This window comes from Protopterus annectens, chromosome 2.part1, assembly GCF_019279795.1.
Source record: "Protopterus annectens isolate FY-2018-M chromosome 2.part1, PAN1.0, whole genome shotgun sequence".
Lineage (NCBI taxonomy): Eukaryota > Metazoa > Chordata > Ceratodontiformes > Protopteridae > Protopterus > Protopterus annectens.
The window spans coordinates 1,144,970,964-1,144,990,400 of NC_056729.1; positions in this window are offsets into that span (position 1 = coordinate 1,144,970,964).

Consider the following 19,437-nt stretch of genomic DNA (forward strand, 5'->3'; position numbering starts at 1 on the left):
TTTCATGTAGTCCAAGGAGGTACGTCTCAGGTCATTCACACCAGCATGGACAATGACTGAGTCATATTTGTACTTGCCTTGGAGTGACCTGAGTGCGTGTGTTATGTGGCGGATCCTAGCGCCTGACAGGCAGCTCACCGTGACCTTCTCCTTGTTCAGCCTGGTGAGCGAGACGTCAGTGTGCCTGACGATAGAGTCACCTATTACAAGTGTATCAGGTGTGTTGTTTAGCCTTAAGGGCTGTGACTGTTCGGCACACTGGCTTCGTGAGCTATGTGTTGCACGTGTTTTGTTTTGGGGTAGCGGTTGCTTGGGTGTCTGCTTTGGAGGTCTCTGCTGCTTAGGCAGATTTTTATTTAGAGCCTCCGAGTATGTTTTTTGTGTGTTTATGTGTTTGGTTTCTTGTCGTGGTAGGTCTATGTGAGACTGGAATTGTAGTGAGTGTGGTTTCCTTCTCCTCCTGACTGGTTACGCCAGTACTGAGTTGAGAGAGCTTAGCCTCCAGTTTGGCTATATGGTTGCATCTCTCACATGTGTTGGAATTTGTTGGGAGGAGGAGAGGGTTGTCTGTGTACATGAGGCAGTTGTAACATTGCCTCAAGATTCCCAGATTCACCAGCTGGACCGGAGAGGAGATTGACAACTGACCTTTGGACATGCTAGAATAGTATTGGGAATTCCTTTATAATTGAAAAAAAGGGCCAATGGGGAACAAGGTACTCAAGGGGAGTTTGTGAGGGTGTAGTGCTTTTAATTTTTTAGAGCTGACTTATATAATTGCTTTAGTGAGCAAGTGCCAGGTAACTTAAATGCAATGTGTTACAGGTAACTTAAATGCAAAAACGACAAACAGTAACTTTCTTCATAGATATCTCACCAGAACATATCTATTTTTCTTCTTTTTTTGTGGTGTTTTTGCTCATTATGCCTTTTTTTCTCAATTCTCTATAAAATTTTTTGGGTGATCAATAAGTTGCTTATTTTCTCCTTTTCCTTTATGTTCAGCTGACTTGTTTCTGCAATCAATGGTTTCTGAGGTCAGATAAGTTCTGCTGTTCATCAACTCTTAATTGATTGCTTTCAGAAACCAAGAGCCTCCAAGGTCAGGTTAGTCCCTCTATGGCCACCCAGCTATAAACTGCTTTCTCAATCAAGAGTCTCTAAGCTCAAGGTAGTCCTGCTTTGTGCCAGCTCTTAACTGATTGCTAAGTTCAGCCAAGGATCTTTGAGGTCAATTAAGTCTCAATGTGCACCAACTCTTACCTGTTTGCCTTTTCAACAATGGACATCTGAGGGTAGGTATGTCCTACTGCTCTCTTGCTGTAAACTAAGTGATTTCTTTAATAAAGAGCCTCTGAGGTCAGGTAAGTCCTGCTATACATGAGTTTTAAATGGAATGCTTTCCACAAAAAAGGGTCTGTGAGACCAAGTAAGTATCATTACATACCAGGTCTAAACCGATTGCTTTTGACAAAGAAATGCTTCCAAGGTCAGGTAAGTCCTGCAAAGCACCATTTCTAAACTGATTGTTTTCTGTAGCAAAAGGTATATGAGGTCAGGTAAGTATGATTACACAATAGCTCTAAGTTGATTCCATTCTGTAACTAAGGTGTCTATGTTTAGGTAAGTCCCACTATGCACTTTGGCTAAACAGATTGCCTTCTGCAAATAAAAGCCTCTGATATCAGTTAAGTAATGCTATGCATCAGCACTTAACTGATTATTTTATGCAGCTAAGTGCCTCTAATGGCCAGGTAAGGCCTAATACACAATAGTCCTAAGCTGATTGCTTTCTGCAACCAAGGGCATCTGAGATCTGATAAGACATGTTATGTATCAGTTCTAAAAGGACTGCTTAATTCTGCAGGGACACCTGATGTCAGATAAAACCCTTTAGACAAGAGCTCAGAAATGAATGCATTCTTCACAGAAAGGTTACTGAGATCAGGTAAGATTTATAGTGTGACAATTTGCAACTGATTCCTTTCTGCAATGAAGGATGTCTAATGAAAAGTATCTCCCACTATGCAGCAACTCTTAATTGATTCCATTCTCCAATGAATTGTCTCCGAGATTGGTTAAGTACTGCAATGCACCATCTCTAAACTAATTGATTTTAGCAGCCAAGGTTGTCTAAAGTCAAGAAAGTCCTGCCACCATCACAGTCTGAACTGTCTGTTTTCTTCAAATGAGGGCCTCAAACTTCAGAAAGGTCCTGCTATAGACTAGCTGAAAATGGGTTACTAACTTAAGAGAAGGGCCGTTCCAGTCAGCTAAGTCTCAATGTACACCAGTGCTAACTTGTTAGCTTTCTTCAAAGAAAGAACTTTTGAGGACAGGTATGTCCATCTATGAATGTTATATTTCTGCAAACAAAGAACCTCTGAGGACAGGTATATCCAACTATCTGAATCTATATTGAATGCTTTCTGCAGCAAAAAGCTGCTGGGGCCAGGTAATTCCTACTACACACCAGTAATAAACTGACTGTTTTCCACCTGAGCCCTATTAGACTAGGTAAGTACCACTATGTACCAGCTTTAAACTGATTGTGTTCCACAGCGAAGACATTCTGAGGCAAGGTAAGTCCTGCAACTGAGCAGTTCTAAACTGATTGTTTCATACAACAAAGGGAATATGAGATCTGGAATATACTGCTACATACCAGCTTTAAGCTGATTCCTTTCTGCAAAGAAAAGTTCTTGAAGAACAGATAAGTCACAGTGCATATTATGTCTAAACAGACTGCCTTCTACAACCAACCAAAAGCTTCAGAGGTCAGGTAAGACCCTTTATACACTAGCACTAAACTAATGGCTTTCTGCAACAAAGGGGCTCTAAATTCAGATGAGATGCACCACACCCTAGCTCTAAGCACATTTCTTTCTGCAACCAAGAAACTCTGAGGTCAGGTAAGTACTGATATCAGGCTCTAAACTGATTTCCTTCAGAAACCAAGGCCATCTAACATCAGGTAATTCTTGCTGCCACCAAGATCACAACTGTCTACCTTCTCAAATCAATAGCCTTTAAGGTCAGAAAGGCCCTGCTACACACCAGCTCTAAACTGATTGTCAACTTCAACCAAAGGCTTGTGTTAATGTGGACCATCTCTAACCTGTTCACTTTCTGCACCAAAGGCCTTCTGACGACATTTATGCCCAACTATGCACTGACTCTAAATTGAATGCTTTCCATTTTTTATTTTCTCCAAGTCATTTGGGTTTCTAATACCGCAATTGGAATGGAGATCATTCCTAAGTTGAAGTATGATTAAAGCTCATGGAATTATTATTGTTTCAGTCTTTGATGTTAGCCAGAAGTGCTCTTCACAGCACTCGCAAATTGCCTAGTAATGACACCGTCTGCAAATCTTACAGAGTGACATGTATTGGTAACATATCTAAGAATGAAAACCCAATACTGGACAATAGGAGGTATGCCACACTACTCATAACTAGTGAAAACAGACTCCTCTCTTTAATAGTATTAATGCAATCAGAATAATAAAACAGTGTTTTTGTCTGAAAAATCATCAGACTTCTTCAGATATATCATTTGTTCCATCATTAACCAATATATATACTAATCGTAGGACCTCCCCTCTAAGTAATTAAACAATTGACTTGAATAATTGAATAAACAACAAAATGATGGGTTTGATAGATGAAATAACTTGAAAACAGTCAGATTATTTTTATTAAAAGTTCATGTAAAAATGTAAAGATTAACATATTACATTGTTGTTTAAAATCTAAAATGCAGAACAAATTGTAAAATCATACATATTGAAAACAAATACTGTACTGATAATATTACCAGTAACAGTTGTTACAATTTGGCTAGTCTAAGTTTTAATAGCAGTGTAAGGGAAATGCTGTCATTTAAACCTGGAGGTTTGTTAGCCTCCAGGAAAATTTGCCAATAAGTTTCTCTGTATGCCAACTTAGACTCCCAAGGTCCCCCCGGGGTCTTTTTGGACTGTCTCGATTAGAAAGAAACAAAAGCTTATATTACAGCATGTCTGGGAATGTCTATATAAAGCATTATGATTATTCTTGTTATTTATACTATTCATATGTTCGTATATTCTATGTTTGAGTTGCCTGTCAGTTTTCCCCACGTAGAAACTTTTGCAGCCCTTGCAACAAACCAGGTAAACTAACCCCGAGCTGTTGCAATTAGAATAACTGTGGGAAATTAGAACTTTATGCCTCGAGGCAACCAATACTTGTTCTTTTTGTATGATGTAAGGGCACTGATTACAAGCTCCACACTTGTATGTTCCTTTCCTTTTATGCGAAAAAACATTCCCATATTTGGCCTTTTCTAACAGATTTTTGATGTTTTGTCCTTTTCTATATACTACTTTTATAGGTTTGTCCTTTTGTCCTTTAAATTTGGCAAATCTGTGAATTCTAAAAATTTTTGATACTGCTTTTCTACTATATTTTTAATCAAGTATGCACTGCCGCTAAAGTTGGTTGTAAATGCTCTGTTATATCCCATATTATTGTTGGTTAAAGACCCATGTTGATTATTGAACTCAGATCCTTCACCCAAAATGGGTTTGTATTTGTCATTCCTACCCTGTGTAACCTCAATGTAGATGTTCGATATTAAGTCACTGGGATAACCACGTTCCATGAATATTCGTTTCAAGTTTATACATTCCTGTTCATAATCAACATCCATTGATGACATATGGCTGGCCCTTACATACTGACCTTTCACAATTCCCTTCTTTTGAAAAAAAGAGTGGGCACTTGAGAAATGAATGTATGTATTGGTAAAAGTAGTCTTTCTATATATATAGTGGACTTGAAACTTCGATCAAATTTACTTAAGGAGACATCAAGGTAATTCACACTATCATGGCCAACCAGATAAGTAAACTTGAAAAAAATGGGTGGTTGAGTTAAGATATTGAATAAACTCCTCTAAAAATTGTAAACTCCCCACTCAAAAGATACAGATATTGTCCAAAAATTTGGTGTACAGAGTCCAGTATTTACGATATTTACTGTTATGTACAAACTTCTTTTCCCAGACTGATACGACTATATCTGCAAAAATAGGGGCACAACTGGCCCCCTTAGCAACTCCTGTCTCCTGCCTGTAAACTCTCCTTCAAAGTACATGTAGTTGTTTTTAAGAACTAGCTCAGCCAATTCCAGACACAAAAATATCTCATTTTCTGTTGTATCTGGATTAGTCCTGAGTGCCTCCTCTAACCAAGTAAGTCCAATATCGTGCGAAATCACTGATAAAAGGTCTATAACATCGACTGTAACAAATTTCAAGTCACCTTACTCAAAAATTCCCAGGAGTCTTTTAACATGTATACTTGTCTTCCCCACAGCATTTTAAGTTTCCAATCCAAAAATTTAGATAAAGGTGCAATTTTAGCACCTTCTGTGGAAACTATAGGTCTTAAGGGAGGGTTTTCTACACACTTATGGATCTTGGGTACCCCAAAAATGGATAGTACCCTGGATGTAGTATTTTCCAAGTATTGATAGGTGTCAAAATCTATGACACCTTGGTCAAATAGGTCTTTGAGTGCCAAATCTATTTTTTGTAAGATATATTTATTTCATTAATAGAGACCTTACTATACCTACTAGTGTTGTTCAAAATAGTTGTCATTTTCCCTTTGTACATTATTTTATCCATAAGGACGATACCCCCTTCCTTGCCTGGTTCCATGACACATAGCTGTGGGTTAGAACAAAGTTCAGCCAATAAATCTCTCTGTTCTTGTCTCAAGTTGGAATGTATCTTATTACTTGGTTTCCTTATTTCACTCAGTCACATTTTCCAGATTTTTCAATTGTGGATGAACAGGTGGATTAAAAACACTTTTTTTCCAAGGAGTGTAGGGTATGGTGTCGATGTTTGGTCACCAAACATATTTTCTAGATTTAACCTCCTGATAAACATTTTTAAATCAAGTATTACTTGAGTCAGATTACTTTTTATCATTGGAACAAACTTGAAACCTTGAATAAACAAGTCAAAAATGTTTTCAGTCACTTCTATTCCGCTGTAATTGAAAATATGAAAACCAGACGTAGAGACTATGTATATATTTTCATTTACATTGTGGTAACTAATATTATTCAGTTCTAATATCTGTAACCTCTGTGTCCCCCTCCCCCTTGATAATGCCCCCCCCCATGAAAATGGTTGTAATTATAGTTCTTGTTGCATAGCCTCTCTGATCTACATGGGCCAGATTCCTGGTAATTATCATAACCATTTTCCATCTCGGACATGGTTGGATTATTATTACCTTGCCCCTGGTAATTATTCTCTTGACCCTCTGTGGGTAAGTTACTTTCCTTGTTGTGGGACTGGCCAAGATATTTGGGTTGGGGGTATTGTTTACCATCCCTATATTCCTTCATGTCTCTATCTAGTTTCTTGTATTTTCTATGCAAACTCTTTTGACATTTTTTATCTATAATGCCTCTTAATTCATAATATTTGTTGTTTTCTGTTTGCACCTGAAACAGTAAATCATTGGTAATGCGTTCATTATACAACTCAGTATGTTCTTGTAATGCAGTCATTTCCCTTTGATTGTTTTTGATGATCGCTCTTAGAATTTCAAAACCACAATTGTCGAAAATAGTTAAAAGTTCCTTATGAAATTCACTTCCGACTTCAACATTATTCGGATATTTATAAATGCGAAGTCCTTTAGGTACAATACCAAGTTTAATGCATTCATGAAGGCAGTCATTGTCAATAGAAAAAGGTTTGTACCTTAATAGAGCACTTTGCAGCTTGTTTAAATTTTCATTGTAGCTTTCCAAAGGCAAACCCGACGTAGACTTAGTCCCTGGTTTGCAAAACACAGGTTTGTCTTGCAGACATTTAGAGAAATCCCCCACAGATATAATGTTAGCATTGGCTTCCCCAGAAGGATTCCTTGCTAGGTTCAGGTTAACTTGGTCCCATAAAGCCATGGGCATAGAATTAAAATCTTGTGTGTTGATATCCGTTTCCTGTGCATTCGCACCCTGGGAAACTCCTTCCGCTTGTTGACGTGCTCCATTCCCTTTGTTGATTAACACCTCTTGGTTCCCTGGTAAGTTGGTGTTAGATAAAAAAACCATAAGTCCTTGGCTGAGTGGAGTCAATAGTTCAATGAAACTCACCCACATCGGTTCCTCTCGGTCCGTCGGATGCCAAGTGGCTTCTGCAGTGTCCTTCAGACTCCATATAACAAAAACCAATAAAAAAGGAGTATGTCCAGAAAGTAGAACTGAAAACCCAATACTGGACAATAGAAGGTATGCCACACTACTCGTAACTAGTGAAAACAGACTCCTCTCTTTAATAGTATTAACACAATCAGAATAATAAAGCACACCATTTTATCTAAGAATGATTATAAATTCTTTTTGTAAGACCCATTGCTCCTACTACTATTGGAACTGTCTAGGTATCCTTCTTCCACATTGCCCTCATTTCTTCCTGCAAATCCTGGTATTTTATGACTTTGTGTCTCTCTGTACATAAGACACTGTAGTCATATGGTATAGCAATTTCAATGATTGAATCAGTCTCCAGAGCTGTGGACAAGGGTAAGGTGGTCCACACATCCTATATGGACCTTGCCAAGGCCTTCAACACCATCCCCCACTCTGGAATATAGATACACTTACTAAGCTGGGCATTAATCCCTATGTCACTCGATGGGTTGCCAACTGGCTTACTGACAGAACCCACACTGTAAAAGTAGCCAACACCAAATCCATATCCAGACAAGTGACAAGTGGTGTACCTCATGGTTGAGTCTTGGGACCGCACTTGTTTGGCATTTACTTCTCTGAAGTACAGGCCAACACTAAGGGACTCTGGCTAGCAAAGTTCACAGATGACTGCAAACTGGGAGCCATTAATGAATACCCAAATGATGTGGATATTCTACAAAAGGGCCTTACAGAAAAAGATGCTTGGCGCCAGACCCATGGGCTCAAGCTCAATGCCAAGAAATGTATAGTTATCCCCTTTGGGAAAAAACATGTACCCATGAATTACCACATATGTGGCAGTACACTAAACACCAAAAGTGTGATAAGAGACTTAGGGACACAGGTGGACAGTGGTCTCACCTTTGATAACCACATTGCCACAGCAGTCAGGAATTCCTTCTATGTGGCACACCTCATCACTAAGGGCTTTTTATCCAGAAAAAAGGAGGTCATTGTCCCACTGTACACATCCCTCATTAGACCCATTATAGAATACAATGCCCCATTTGGTATATAACTCTCAAGACATCTGTAACAACTGGAAAGGCTGCAGAAATACCTCACTAAAAGAATCACAGGCCTAAAGCAGATGCCCTATGCTGACCATCTAAAAGAACTCCACCTATACTCTGTCGCATATCATCTACTCTGAGGCAATCTTTGCTTAACATACAAGGCCATGTCAAACCCAGAGCTGTTGGACATGCTACACTTAAAGAAATCCCAATCCCTCGGAGACACATACTCCAGGGATCTAAACCTTGTCATCACAATGAGCAAAACATGCTGGAGGGATAGGTTCCTGACCCATAGACTCCTCAGGCTCTGGAATAGACTGCCTATACATGTCAAGCAGAGTGCCTCTTTGGCCCTCTTCAAAAGGAACCTTGATGATTGGATGGGAGATAGGAAATTCACCCCGGGGATCACGTCAGTCACCCTGCTAGACAGGGGTCCAGGGAAGTAAATACTGTGGGAAGAAATAGCGGGGAATTGTTATGGCTAGGCTTGTATAGGCCCTAGGGCTGATAGCCTAGTACCAACCTATGAACCTATGAACCAATGCTGCTTCTGCCTCTTTTTCTTTTTTATTGATTTTACAAAATGAATGTAATTTCATAACTTTGCAATATAAAACATAATTTACACAGGTTAACAACTCTATACAGTCAAGGACTCCAAATATAAATAAACAATTTACTAAGGTGCCTATGTTTAAAAGATGTTACACATTTTTGCATATAAAACTTTAGGTATTAAAGTCATCTCGCTCCATTATTTCATTCACTTTCTTCCATGAGTTGAAATAAGATGTGTTTTTTTCTGTTCTTATTTCCATTCATGATACATTCAATACAATGTTTCTGTGTTCTTTAAATGTGGGTGAAGTCTCTCTTTTCCAATTTGCGGTAATGGTTTTGAGTGCTATAGCTAGTAGTTTCCATAACAGTGAAAACGTTGTTCTAGCAACACACTGGGGTATGGGAGCATTAAACAAGATCAGAGATTTAGACAAATGGAAATTATCATTACAAACTATTTGCAATAAAAAATTAAGATTATCCCTAAATGGTTTAAGTAAATGACAATCATAAAACATATGCCTCCAATCTGCTCTCAAGTTCTTTTTATCTCCAACACCCTATATTCTCTTTAAACATTATTCCATTTTATGTGGTATTATAAAGGACATATGAATGAATTTGAATGTGAACAGTTTCCATTGCAATGAGATATGTTTGCTTTGTGGAGAGAATTATTTTTTTTTCATAGTCATTTGGGATTTGATTATTGTTTCATAGTAGTGCCACAGATTCTCTGTATAGTATCATTTTGTTTTCTTAATTATTTTATAGATGTTTGATAAGTAGCATTTTCCATGAACAGCTTGTGTTGTTGAAAAAAACAGTTGTTTTATAAGTTTAGGTACATTTTGTTTGATTGATAATTACATTGTCTCTGTTCTGCTTAAAATGTACTTTCATATGTCCTATATGCTCAGCCATAGATCATTACCTAAATCAATGTTGTTCCTTACTTGTTCCATTATTAAAACTTTTCCAGAGTCTAGTAACTTCTGCCAATATGTCAGTTCATGGTTTCTACAAGTCTTGATTATATCTGTATCAAAAGTTTTTATGTTATTTTACATGCATGTAATGGGATATATCAAGAATGACCAAGCTTTTATGTTGGAACTTATGTGCTTCTGTTTGTTATCTGTAAAATGTTTTCACATCATCCAAGAAGATTATTTGAAACTAATTGCCTTATGCACACAGACAACCCTCTCCTTCTTCCAACAGACTCAAATATCTGTGAGAGATGCAGCTATACAGCCAAACTGGAGGCCGAGCTCTCTCAACCCATGACTGGCAGAGTCAGTCAGGAGGAGAAGGAAACCACTCGGATCACACAACCAGTGTCACATAGACCAAACTCACCAGCAAACAAGACACATAAACTCACAAAAACATACTTGGAGGCTCTAAATAAAAATCTGCCAAAGCAGCAGAGACCTCCAAAGCAGACATCCAAGCAACCACTACCCCACAACAACTTACACGTATCACATACTTCATGAAGTCAGAGTGCCACACAGTCGCAACCCCTAAGGCTAAATAACACACCTAATACACTAGTAATTGGAGAATCTATTGTCAGGCACACTGATGTCCCACTCACCAGAATGAACAAGGAGAGGGTCACTGTAAGTTGCCTGTCAGGAGCCAGGATCTGCCACATAACACAGGTCACTCCACAGCAGGTACAAATATGACTCTGTCATTGTCCATGTTGGTGTGAATGACCTGAAATGTACCTCCCTGGACTACCTGAAAAGAGACATAGAGGAGCTCTCTGATCATGTAGCCCAGGCCGGCATGACCCTGACCCTAAGTAGCATATTGCCCTCACCAAGAATGATGCCGCAGTATAAAGACAAAATGATCAATTTTAACAATTGGCTAAGCTATTGATGTCATTCAAAGGGGATCCAGTGTCTGTCAGCCTGGGATGACATGCTAGACAAGCCATGTTGCTTTGCCAGGGACAGCTTGCACCTGTCACCCTTAGGCTTTCAAATTCTGGCTAAGGCTCTTGCCACCCCATAGTGCCTTTTTTAGGCAAGGCTCAAAAGACAAACCCACCTCCATAGACAATACCAGAAACAAAAAACTAAGGGTAATGCTACTCAACGCCAGAAGTCTAAACCTCAAGATGCAAGCACTCGAGGCACTCCTCAGTAGGGAGAAAATCAATATCTGTGCAGTAACAGAAACCTGGTTCAAGGCTCCAGAGAGCACCCCAGCACTACCAGGATTCAACTCATACCATTCCTTTCAGCCCCAGAACTCAGACCAGAATACTAAAGGTGGGGGAGTATCCATTTTCATCAAGGATACCCGCACCTCCAGGTTAATGGCACTGCACGAGGCAGCGGAGACTATCCATGTGCAACTAACAGTAGGTAAAACTGCTTTTCAGTTCATAGCCTGCTACAGATCACCCACCTTGTCTCAGGATCCCCACTTGGCATTCCTGAGGACATTGGAGAATATGAAGGTCTCACCAAACACCATGATATTGGGGGATTTCAACTACCCAAACATTGACTGGGAAAACTACTCAAGTCCCAACTCTTTTGCCCAACGGTTCCTGGAGTTTATAAACTCAAATGCCATGGAACAACTGGTCACCACTCCCACAAGAGGGGACAACATATTGGACTTGGTCATCACCAACATGGGGGCTCAATGTTCCACACCAGAGATAAATTCTTCATTGGTAAGATCAGACCATAAACTTATCACAATGGACATCCACATCCCGAACCCACCCCCAGCCAAGGAAACCACTGTGAAAAATTTCTCAAAAGCAAACTTCACACTTCTCAAGACCAAGGTGGAAAGTTTCAAAGCCCCCGGGCTAATGGAAAATGCTACCCAAACCGCAGAATCCTTTACAAATGCACTCTATGAGCACCTACAGGAATGCATGGATCGTGCCATCCCAAGTACAACCAAGACTCACTCCTCCAAGAACAGGAGACCAGTCTGGTGGACCCTGGTGATAAATAAGCTATACAACAGAAGGAGGAAACTATTACATGACAAGGCAAAATCCCAAAAAGGGAAGGCATCCTTGATCAGTACCAGCAAGAAACTTCGATCTCTCATAAAATCATCAAAGGCCAGCTTCTAAAGAAAAATCGCCAAAGACTCTAAAGATAATCACAAGGCGTTCTTTAGCTACATCAAACATCTGGGTGGCAGCTCTCAGATCTGCTCTGAGCTGGTGCAAAATGGCACAAAATACACTGAACCCACAGACATTGCCAACATTCTGGTGGACAGGTTCAGTGCAAACTTCACCCCCCCTTCCCCCCCAAAAGGCCCTGTGTCTATCCCAGAAGAATGCAGTCCCCCAGACATTGCAGACACACAGGTTAAAGCAGCCCACTCCAAAGTAAAAAACACAGCATCAATGGGACCAGATGGTATCCCGGGCTGTGTCTTACACGAGCTCCAAAACAAACTAAACCCTCACATGAATTCACTGTTCCAACTCAGCCTTACCACAGGTTATGTACCCAAAGAATGGCATACAGCAACAGTGATCCTGCTCCACAAAGGTGGTGCCACAACGGATCCTGGGAACTATCTCCCTATAAGCCTGACTAGCCTGGTCTGCAAAACAAATACATTGGGAACCTCCAAACACTGGACCCCAACCAATTCAGTTTTGTTAAGGGCAGATATTCCCTCTTAAACCTAGTTGACTTCTTCAAAACAGTTACCAAAGCCTTAGATGAGGGAAAGGTAGTCCACACAGCCTACCTAGACCTTGCAAAGGCCTTCAACACAATACCCCACTCTGGTATCATAAATAAGCTTACCAGCTTAAATATCAACCCATATGTCACAAGATGGGTTACAAACTGGCTCAGTGATAGAACTCATATGGTCAGAGTCACAGGTGCCATGTCCGACTCTAAACCAGTTACAAGTGGCATCCCACAGGGATCAGTCCTGGGACCCCTCTTGTTCGGTATATACTTCTCTGGGGTACAGGCAAACACGGCAGGACTGTGGCTGACCTAGTTCACAGATGATTGCAAACTGGGAGCCATAATCGACTCTCCAGCTGACACAAGCATCCTCCAGAAGGGCCTTACGGAGACTGATACCTGGTGTCAGAACCATGGCCTCAAGCTAAATGCAAAAAAATGCATAGTCATCCCCTTTGGGAAAAACAAAGTGCCCACAAACTACCATATAGGAGGTTATCCACTAATTACAGAAGAAGTAATCAGGGATCTGGGGACCCAAGTAGATAGTAACCTCTCCTTTGACAATCACATTGCCAAAGTGGTTAGAAAAACCTTCTATATAGCCCACCTAATCATGAAAGGGTTTACATCTAGATCAAGAGAGGTCATTGTGTCCCTCTACTCATTGCTCATCAGGCCCATAATTGAGTACAATGCCCCATTTGGGATGTACCTTAGCCGACACCTGCAACAGCTGGAGAGACCTCAAAAATACCTCACCAAGAGGATCATGGGCCTCAAACAGATGCCCTATGCAGCTCAACTAAAGAAACTCTAGCTCTACTTAGTTGCTTACTGCCTACTCATAGGTGCTCTCTGCCTGACATACAAGGCCATGTCTATCCCGGAATTGTTGGACATGCTCCACCTCAAGAAAACCAGATCCATTAGAGCTACACGCTCCAGGGATTTAAACCTTAGCACAACAATAAATAGGACATGCTGGAGGGATAGATTCATATCCCAAAGGCTTCCCGCACTCTGGAATAGGATCCCAGTCCATGTTAGACAAAGCCCCTCGCTGACCCTCTTCAAGAGAAATCTTGATGAGTGGATGGGAAATCGTAAATTTGCTCCTGGGATCATTTCTATGGCCATGCTGGACAAAGGCTCAGGAATCTAGTCTATAAGGGAGGCAAAAGCCAACACATTCTGGCTAGGCTTATAAATGCCCTGGGGCAGATAGCCTAGTACCTACCTATGATGCTATGAACCTATAATTCAGCATATTGTAATGGTAATGTAAGACCTGATTTTAGCCATATCTTTTCATATATGTATGTCCATCTGGCAGAATAAGCATTATTTACCCATAAAGATATTGTTTTTATACTATATGACAGTGCATATATTTCTATATCTAGAAGGCAGATTCTTCCTGATTCCGAGTCAATTAAGTGATGATACAGAGCTACTCTGGGTTTATTAGGATACCATAAGAGGATTAGCATTAGTGTCTTAAATTGATTTATGTAAGATTTTGGAGGAGGTATACAAAAAGCTGGTATGAAGTATATGATTTTTGGAAAAATAATCATTTTAATTATATAATGCCTGTCCTTCATTGTAAAAACATATTTATTTGATTTTTGAGTGTGTTTTAATGTTATTTAGAGTATTGGAGTAGTTTATTGTTATTGTCTTATCCAGATCATCTGTTAATGTAATTCCTATGTGTTTTATCTTATTGGCAGCAGCTATATATTTAGAAAAATCCTTATCTATGTCTTTCTTATTAGAATTTATAAGCAATATCTGTGCCTGATTTTCATTAAATTTAAGGTCTGAGAGTTTCTGAAAATGTTCAGTTAGGTTTAATACAGTTTTTAGAGAGGTGTTATCATCCTTTAAGGTTAACAAAATAACATCTGCAAACAACTGTACCTTCATTTTCAGACTATTGTCATTTTGTATACCCTTAATATTCTTATCCATTTGAATATAATTTGCAAAAGGTTCAATTACCAAGGCAAATAATAACTGAGACAGGGGCATCCCTATTTTGTACCTTTAGTAATTTCTAAAGATTTAAAAAATATTGATCCAGTCTTTACACATGCTAAAGATTTTTCATAAAGTTATTTAACTAATAGTGTGGATTTTTGAGAAAATCCATATTATTCTAGAACTGACCATAGATAAACCCAATGGATAGAATCAAAGGCACTATTTATGACTAAGCTGATTATATTCATGTTATGTTTTGTATGTTATTGTAATCAATTATATATATAATTCTTTTAATGTTATCATATGTATTTGTGTCTTTTATAAAGCCATTTCCATCTTCGTCTATTAATAATGGAAGTAATTGTTTGATCCTAGCCTCATGTATTGCCATAAACATTTTATAACCGACATATATCAAATATATAGATCTGTAATATGAGCATTCCTTTGCATTATTATCTGGTGTCAAAATTGATGATATTATTGTATATTTCCAAAAGGGGGAATATTTTTGCTTTCCTTTATTAATGAACACATTTTTAATAGCAATGTCAGAGTATCTGTGGTTAATAATTTAAACATTTCTGGGATCATATTATCTATGCCAGGTGCTTTGGCTTTAAATTTTTAATTTGGGAGTTAAGTTCAGTCATGGTTATTTGTTTGTCTATTAATTTTATATGATCATCTGTTTTGATATGTTTTCTAAAGAAAGACTTTAATATATTTTGAGGTTATATTATTTCCTTTTGAGTATTAAATTTATGAAAGTAAAATTTAAATGCTTCTAATATCCCTTCTAAGTCTTAAACTTTCTTTGTGGTATCTGGAATGTATATTTCCTTTGTTTGATTAGCTTTTATGATCTATTTTTTTTTTCAATTTTTGTTCTATTTGCTATTCTTTTCCAATTCTGAGATTCATCAACTAAGAACATAGTTAGATCTTCTCTAATTTTATTATTGTCTTATGATGCCATGTCTCTAAATGCTTTTTATTCATGTCATCTAATTCAGTTATTAAATGTGTCTTTTCCTTCTGAATGTCTATCTGTAATGTATCAATTCTTGCTTAGAATTCTAGTAAATCTTTGTCCCATTGCCTTTTCTTGTTTGTAAACCATGCTAATGCCTTACCATGTAAAGATGACTTCAAAGAGTCCCAAATATATATCTCTGACACTTCTTCAGTAAGATTTATGTCTAAAAATGTTTGTATCTCTTTAACATAATATTCCTTAAAGTCCTTTAAGTTTGTTGGTATGAAGGAATTATACTTACAGTTATTCTTTGTTTTGTATTTAAATCTAAATCAAAAGTGATTGCATTATGGTCTGACAATCGGCATGTGACTACTTTGACTTTATCCAACTTTGTAGTTAGATATCTTGATATGTGTGCCATGTCAATAAGAGTAGTGTGCAAAAAATAATGTATTAGTGTCAGCATATTCGTTAATATCTATGATATTAAAAGTTTCAGTAAAATCAGATAGCACCTTACAAATTGCTGTTTTCTTTTGTGAGTTTCTAGCATCAGCATCCTCATCATTCATTATACAATTAAAGCCTCTTGCTATGATTATTTCCCCTTTAACATGGTGTATAATGTCTTCTAAATGCTGCTTGGCTATTTTGACACCTAAACCAGGTATCTAATAGATGTTTACTAGAGTATATATATATATATATATATATATATATATATATATATATATCTTCTCGTTATGGATATCATTGCTAAACAGAACTTTCCTGCTTTGTCATAATATGTATTTAAAAGTTTTGGCATTAAGGTTGAGTTTTTCCATAAGACTGCCACTCTTCTCTTCTTTTTTTTATAGTGTGAACTTACTAAAACTGTACAGTTATTTGTGTTAATTTTATTTATGTCTTCTTGTATAAGGTGTGTTTCTTGCAAAAAAATAATCTGTGCATTAAACATCTTCAAATATTTTAAGAGGATTCCCCTTTTATAATTATTGTTCAGACCATTTACGTTAATGGAAATACATTTCATAGTTAAATCATTGCCACTCAGACTGCTAGTCATGTGTATATCGTTTAACTAATAAGCCCATAGATTTAACTAAAGAGAATGACTTATTTTCATTTGATGTAGCAAAGTAGTTATAACTCATAGACACCCAATAAAAAGGAATTAACTGTAAAACCTTAAAGACTGACACAAAAGACAAAAAACCCTCCTATGGGAAAACAAACCCCAGCTTTTAATAGACTAGCCAGATAAGCATATCTTTAACACCCCCTCTAAGAATCATTTCTCAGCCCAGTTATCTGTACATTCTGTCTAACAGAAAGAAGCTTGCTATGTCTTACATCCTATTCATATAAGACATTGTTCATAAAATTTGATTTTAAATCCAAGAAAAAACATTTAACATAACCATATTACTAAATCAACCGTATTCATTTGTTATTAAAATAATGCAAGTTACAATGACTTTTTTGTGTTTGATTATAACATACAGCAGTTGTCTATTTAACTCCTTTTCATAATAATGGATTAATATTTGTTATTCACATTAGTCTAAGTAATCAGCAAAACAATTCAGATCTCTAAAAATGTATAATAAGGTTCCATCACTCCAATAAAACCCTGTGAAGCTGTTATTATATTGTATATTAGTACAGTCTTCTTCACATTAAGCTCTTTATTTTATATAATCTAATTTCAACAATTTCCTGTCTAGTTTCATTGAAATCAGATATACTGTGTCTCTAAGTTCACTAATTACTTTTTAATAAATCTCTCATTGCTTTTACTCTTATTCATATTGTACAGTTGTGTGCGTTATTAGGTAAATATCCCTTTAAGAAGTTGAGAAATTTAAACAACTCATTGTTAATTTTTAACATGAGTGCTAATGTCTGAGCCTTTTACTTTTGTTTTCAAGCACTCAAACAGTTGCAAAGGGATTTTCAGCTTCTAAATATGCTAATAATGAAAAGAACCATCTTAACAAGAAAACAAGCTTTTCAGTTTGCAACCTCATCAGAAATCCGAGAAACAAGTAAGTAAGCAATTTGAGCACTTCTTGACATGCCACAATACAACGTGCTCAAGAAGTGCTTGAGAGCTTTCCCACCTTCTAAATGGCTGTTTGTAAAGCCCTGACATTTTTCTGTAGTTAAAATCAAGTTTACATTTACTTGAGACAACTTTTATTTTAAGTGTAATAAGCTCTGTTCATTCCATATTAAAAGGAAAGAAAAATATTTATTTTCCTGTTTAAGCATGTACTAATTATTAAATTAGTTAAAACCATGAAACATTCATAGAAAAAGATTAAAAAAGGCACATATCTTCTTTTTCCTAAAGTTTAGAACTTATTTAGAAATCTATATTAAACTGTATGTTCAAATAAACATTTTAAATGTTCATTTAAGTACCTTTGTGAGCTGTAAATAACTTTCTATGGCAACACTACACTGAAAAACATGCAGTATGGTGTGTTACAAGTTTTCATTTTCTTTATGCTTCTTTTTTCTGCTTTCTTTTTAAAGTAACTTGTCTGAGACTATGACACTAAAACACTTTAAAAAGCTATAAGCAGATAAAGCATTGTTTTGTTTCATGTATTATACTACTATTATTTACTATACTTTGAGAGACATTAGTTTTATGCAGATTTGCTCAAGCGTTACCAAGCTGTTAAGTTAGTAACCTAAAAAGTTAATAGACAAGAATAACATGTTTTTACCTTTTTTTTCCCTTTTGGGATTGTAGTGTTTTAGTTAAAAGACTTTATTTTTAGTGTACATTTTAGGGACTTCATAGACTTGCAATCTGAGTAAAGACCAATTCCTTTCAGATAATTTGTGCATGGTATAAAAAGAAATAAATATGCAAAATAATTATTTAAAAGTTACTTGTCATTTAGTCTCTTCTTCTTTTTGATCTACTTTTTTTCCATTCATTCCTCTCTGCTTGGTGTTTTAGGGTAAAATCAGTCCAAATCATTTTTTTTTTGTTTGATTTAAAGTTAAAAAAGACAAAGCTGCATCCAAGGTGTCAAAACTCTTTGCTCCATCTGAGAAAATGATTTTAAGTCTCATAGGAAATGTCTCTTCTTCAATTATTTTATCAAAGGTAAACATTCCTTTCTTTTAGAATTTACATCCAATGAGTAATTATTTTCAGATCTTATTATATTACCTTGGTATTTGATAGGAGTGTTTGACCACTCAGTTTTTAGCCCCAGTTCCTTGTCATGAGAAGATGTAAATCTTATTGTTATTGATCTTGGACTTTTATTTGCTTTGCTGGAAGAAGAAGGATCTGCCGGTGACCTATGGGCTTTTTCAGTTCCATAAGAAAAAGACTTTGGTATGTTCAGGACATTTGGAAGCCAGGATGTAATGAAATTTACCATACTGTCTTCTTCAGTCTTTTCTGGTAGTCTATAAATATGCAAGTTGTTTCTCCTTGACCTATTTTCTAGGTTATCTAATTTGTGTTTTAGAAAAGTATTTTGTTTTGAGAGAGACTCAAGTTGATGTTCTTGTTCCATGAGTCTGGCTTCCATGTCATTTAATGTTTCTTCTATGTCTGGAATCTGAGTCTTATGTTGCATAATTAATTCTTCTAACTGCTCCATTTGTTGTGTGTATTTTCATTAAAAGAGTAATTTTTTTTGTCCATTTTATCAAACTTTAAAGATAAATCCTGCATGGTAAAGGTCTGTAGTTCCTTCTTCATTGTCTGGTCCTGTGAAGTGTTCTTTTGATAACTCATTCTGTGAAAAATCTGAGCCCTTTATGCTTGGATTTTGACAGAAAAATCATAGAATTTAAACAAAATAATCCAATGTAGACTTCCAAGGACTGTAATTTTTTTTTAAATTTTCTGTCAGAAATATAACTTGGAT